The sequence below is a fragment of the Parus major genome, chromosome 2, assembly GCF_001522545.3.
Source record: "Parus major isolate Abel chromosome 2, Parus_major1.1, whole genome shotgun sequence".
NCBI lineage: Eukaryota > Metazoa > Chordata > Aves > Passeriformes > Paridae > Parus > Parus major.
Genome location: NC_031769.1, coordinates 14,774,773 through 14,780,358, shown reverse-complemented (window position 1 = coordinate 14,780,358; position 5,586 = coordinate 14,774,773). Strand labels below are relative to the sequence as shown.

Sequence of the window (5,586 nt, the reverse complement as noted above, 5' to 3'; positions counted from 1 at the left end):
CTTCATTCAGCATGACCCTGTGCTCCAACACTGTACTGAGTTCAGTGGTTTGGGTGCAACCACAAACTATAACAGCCTTGCTGAATTTTATGACTGATTCCAAGCAAAAATCAGGTTTTTTCCAGGTAACAGTGTCTCATTGTGGGGAGACATGCAAACAAGAAAATAAAAAGTCAATTTATTAGTATCAAAGAAATACCCTCTAGAATTCTGTGAGCATGTGAAGAAAAGAAAATCACCATAAGCCTGGCATGTCCAAATATCAGAGGTACAGTACATAAATTGTACAGTTAATCTGAGTTTGCACAGTAAGTGGGTTTAGTATGGGTTGTGTCGTTCATCTGGGCAACATATGCTCAGAAGGTTTAACACCATGGAAGTACTGCAGACTTTGCAGAGCTGAAGTGCAATGCACACAAATGTGTCCAGGATTTCCAGATATCCAGCAGCTCAGGCAGAGGTGCTATTTTGGGGAGACTGTTCCAGACAATTGTCAGCATTCTCAAATTTTTCCCCAAAAAAACTTCCAGGAATGTAAAAGGACATGTCTGCTAAAAGCCAGATATAAGGTAGGTAAGAAAAAAAGAAATCCTACTGTATATATCAAACTTTTATTATTGACCTTATTCCAGTGCCTCAGACTAAGTCACCTCCTCAAGTCACCTTGAGAAATAACTCAATAATCTGGGTTAAATAGATGCCAAATAAAAGAAATTAAAATAAAAAGCCAAATTAAAAAACAACCAACCAAACCCAGTTCTATATATAGTTCCTAAGCAGAAATACGTGGCACCATTGTCAGACCAGGGAGAACAGGATAAACCACTTCAGCATGTGTGATTCTCATGTTAACCTGAGGAAGAGTACGGGCACGAGGTATCTGAGATCTGCATTTGCTCTAAATACAGCTGTGACCCTTTTTCAATATTCTTTCTCCTTCAGAACTCCAGTTGTGAGCAGCAGTTCCTGAGAAGCGAGGTGAGCACAGCAAAGCAGGTCACTTGAAGGCAACATGTTCTGGGCCAGTAACCCCATTCATTCACCCAGGATCCCTTTTCCGTCAGACACTGTCTAGTGTTACTGCACTTGGTATTGATTGCCAGGGAACTTTGACATTTGGTTGCTGTTGTTTGATGAAAGCAGCTAATTGGAGTGCTTCCTCTGAGGAAAACCTTCTACATACGTGGAGTCCTATGTACCTGCGCTTATGTAGGTGATACATTCTGAAGCTGACATAAAGAAAAGCTGTTTACATGTGGCATGAATGCAACTAACTGCTCTTGCTTTGCTAAATGTTCACCCATAACTTGCAATTCAATTCCATCACCTGTAACAGAATACTTGAGACAACTGTAAACTAAATGTCAGCCCTCTTTCTTCTCAGCCTTTTTTATTCAGCAGAATTAACCAACTTACCTTAAAAATACTTTTTTTTTTTTTAAATACCCAGAGGGTTGGTTTTTTAAAGCAGGCTTACAGAACCTCAACTGAAAATAATATGAAGTGATTCAAATAGAAAGGACTAAAAAGTGGAATATAAATCCTAATATAAGACTTCAGATGTTTTTACATACAAAGATTTTTTTAACCTTGGTACTCATCCATGTTATACAATGAAATGAACAAGCAGAATCAGAGACCAACAGTAAAGCATAAAAAATGTATTTCTAGACTGTGCATGAAATTGAAAACTAATCATATGTACAGCATAGTTTCTTTAAACATCTTTTTCCAAACTCAACAGCTTCTTGGTAAGATGATCTAGGTGATGAGCATGCTTGTATAAATGCCATGTGGGCCACAAAAGATGTACTCCACCTGAAGAAACTGCTGTCCTAACTTATCCCAACTTCCTGTGCACCCCCCATTTTCATTTTTTTCCAGTGTAATAATTGCAATAACACTGACATAAGGCAAGATTTACTCCAACATTCTCCACAGCTCGTTCTAGAAAATACATGAGAGTTTGTACTGAAAGTATCTCCTGACAAACAGGAGATCTTTTGGGGATTATGTTGCCACCCCCTCTCCCCACCTGCCCTTTCTCTTCTCTTTATTTTTTGTTGCTTATGAGATGGATGGTTATTATCAGTTTATTATTACTGCTTTTCCACAGACTTTCTCAAATGTCAAGTGAATCTGATCTGGAGTTCAGGCCCATAATTACACTGGACCAACTCCAGGAACTCGTAAATAAATCGGTGGTGGCTGCTACGGTTGCCAGAGCTCTGTCATTCTGCTCTTCTGAGGGTGGACATAGACTTTGGCTCTTTTCTAAAATTCTACACTTGCTACAGAGTTTTTCACACCTTATTTTAAAAGACCCTAGGTTTTCTCACTCTAGTTTGGCATAGTTTTACCACAGGCACAGAAAGCTACTAGACTGCCACATTGTTGAATATATTCATTTAGAAAAGCAGCTGAAATGTGGATTGTTACTCTTTAATTTTTTTTTCCTGCTTTTTCTATATGTGGGAACCTTACAGGAACAGACATAATTTCTGTCTCTCTGCTCTGGGCTCTCTGTTGACATTAACAGTTTACACTGGGCTCTACAGTGAGACACATCTCTGTCACAGTGTATGGACGGTGCTCAGACACAGAGGTCAGCTCCAAGGCTCAGTCCCTCAGGTGCAGAGATGTCTGGAGTCAAGAGCATGGGTTTAAAAGGTGTGGGCACACCATTCATTCCCAGACCTGGCTGACTGAGATCTGAGAAGTTTACTAGTGATTTTAAGCATTGCTTTCAAGCCTGTTTCTAATCATGTCAATGCACACACAGAACAGCATCTGGTTACGGAACTGGATCTCCAGCCACTGCAGGCTTGAACTGAAAATGTTACAGATATTTATCTTCTGATACTTTTGACATTTTTTCCCTAAAAAACTTCAAATAAACTACTGAAGCACATCATGAGAGTTGATCCAGAATATGTAGCTATTCAGAACATGGCTCCTGTCCTTCAACCTCATCTGCAATTAGAACTAGTCCCCACATCAGCCATTCATTGATGCAGAGGACAGCACAGATCACAATTTGCACAACTTGATCTACAGGAGGTTTTTACCAGAAGCTAAAATAATTCCTGAAATCAGAACTAATCCTCAGTGCAGACAAGGCCTCAGACTGCCAACTAGTTCCAAATGTTTTTAAGATGTGAATACTTGCATGCTGCCAATGAGACCGAGATTACCAATTCTTTTCACGTGGGTCACTCCAAGACCAGAAAATGGTATCAGCATTTCCCCAGTGCTACCCTGGCTCACAGACACACCAGTCACATAAAGGTGAAAGTTGCTGGACTCCTTTATAATGGATTACTGAATCATTGGGTCTTCTGCAGAGCACTTTTCAAAACAAAGCAAAATACTTTATGGAGTGGAAAACACTGAATTATTTGCAAAAAAAATGTCATTTCTTTTCTATATCCCTCCCCAGAGAGCCCATTGTTCAAGTAAGTATTTGCTTGTGCCCCAAAGTACAGATGTTTTTGACTCTAGTCATAAATCAAACATGCTTATGTCTAACACATTAAAAAAAGAGTAGAAAATAGCAGACATGGATTAAGATGGTTGGTCTGACCCAAATTATAGTTCCTCAATTCTGTTAATTTTTGCTGATTCTTCTGGGAACAAAAGATTCGACAACATCATTGTGCCTCCCTCTTCTTTCTTGGAATGAAAATCAATCTTTTACTCCTTTTGAAATGTAAATTTGAAATAATCATGTATCTGGATCATGGATTAAGTTTGCAGGAGAAAAGTCTCTGGCAGAAGATGGCAGGGACCGTGCCTAAAGCTAAATCCAGACACACAAATCAGCTCTGAGCTAGGGTGAAAACAGAGTTCTGGTTAAATGGATTGCAGGTTTTCAGTTGCAAAAGTTCCATCAAGAAGCCATTCTGATATTTTAAAACAAGAAAGAACAGCCTCATGTCATTTACAAGAAAAGCAAATTTACCATTCCAATTCATTTTTTCTCCCCTCTGACAATTCTCTCAGGCCTGTGTTAAAGGACATTTTTTTCCAAATCAGAATTCCATCTCTAAATGCTGACAATTCTAGTGAGATGGTGCTGCCTTTTTGGTTTTTTTTTTAATAAGGAAAGACAAGCCTTTGGTAGTTTCAAATAGGGGTGTTGAACAACAGGACAAATTGTCTTGAAAGGCAGCAGGATAAACCATATTTTCAAGGTCAGTTTTTTAGTCCATGGCTTTTAACCTTGCTATGATTTATGTTTGACCTCCTTTCCACAGTAGTTTTCTTCCTTCTCTCCTTCAGAGTGGAAGGACACATGTGTGCTTTCTATTTGATGTGGGTTTCATGTATCTGCACAAAGTAATTCATAACCACTTGGCAAAAGGCATGTGCCCAGACCACATCATTATCCTGCAATTAAGAAAATTCTCCCTGCCACAAAGCTATAGAGCCCAGTGATGTTTAGAGTTAAGCCCTCAATATTCATAGCAAATTCATCTAGGACACAACGCTGCTGTAGTGCTGCTGATTTTGTAGTGTGCCTCGTGAAATATCTGTTGAGTGTCAACTTTTAGGTTTTTTAGGTTTGCCTCATCTCAGCACATTTCCACACCTTAAGATTGCCTCCTGCTTCTCTGCACAGACTTCATGCAGATATAGAGAAGATAGCTCCTCCTTGCAACTGAGTAGAACAGAAGCATGTATTGTGTTTGGTTCTGTGTGTCCTCTACCTAAGTGGTCAGGTTTAACACATTCTTTAAATGATTTTTAGATTTTTGATAATTCTCTCTGTGTTGTTGCTCACGTTGCAAATTGCTTTGTAAGAGTTGATAGAGCAGGTCTTGAACTATCCATGTAATTCAGTTACAAAATCTGTGCTTAAAGTAAAAGATTGAAGTGAAAGGAAGAGGAAAAGATTCTGCCCTCTGGGATGTTTAATACTAGTCACTTTAATGCTGTGTTTCCCTTTCACTGTGTGGGCAAACACCTTTGCTGAATCTGAAGTCTTTTAGTTGCATTTCCTTCAGCTTCTGAATGATGCCTTGATTTTAAATAAGTGCATCCGAGGGGAAAAAGTTTCACTCTTTAAATAAAATGTGGTGATGACTTTCCAACTTCTACCTCACGTGGCCCCAGCAGCAGGACACTTATGGAATTGTCCCTTTAGACAGCCTTCTCCCCCAGGTCTTCCAGGATCTGCTGCAGCCCAGCAGGAGCAAACACTTCCATCAGGTTGAGACAGCCTGGAAAGGTCGTGCAAGTTAATAAAGAGAATAGTCATGAGTCTCTGATTGTACAGTACAGAGCAACAGTGTCCAGGAACGCTGCTAATGCAGGAGTTACCCATAAACGTACGGGTGAGTGACGCCGCCGAGCCCTCCCAGCCCTCTGCGGCACCGGAGCTCTCTCGTTGGGCCTGCTCTCCTTTGAGCGAATAAAGATTCGATTGGCCAGGCTCGGTGAAAGGGACCCAAAAATGCTGCTCCCCGCCGCGCCGGGCGCGGCTCCTTTAAGGCGCGGAGCGGCGCCCGCGGGAGGGGAGCGGGAGGGCGTTCGGTCCGGTCCGTCCGGTCCGGTCCGATTCGGTCCGGTTCGGTTCGGTTCGGT

The 5,586-nt window shown here is 40.9% G+C and overlaps 1 long non-coding RNA gene across 1 annotated transcript; it reads right to left on the bottom strand.

The window, feature by feature from the left end:
• Positions 1 to 1,646: 1,646 nt before the first annotated feature.
• On the bottom strand, positions 1,647 to 5,539 carry LOC117243697. The gene is made up of 2 exons (XR_004495499.1): positions 5,335 to 5,539; positions 1,647 to 5,222 (listed from the first exon to the last, which is right to left on the bottom strand). It is a non-coding gene; the product is annotated as an uncharacterized LOC117243697 (long non-coding RNA).
• Positions 5,540 to 5,586: the final 47 nt, after the last annotated feature.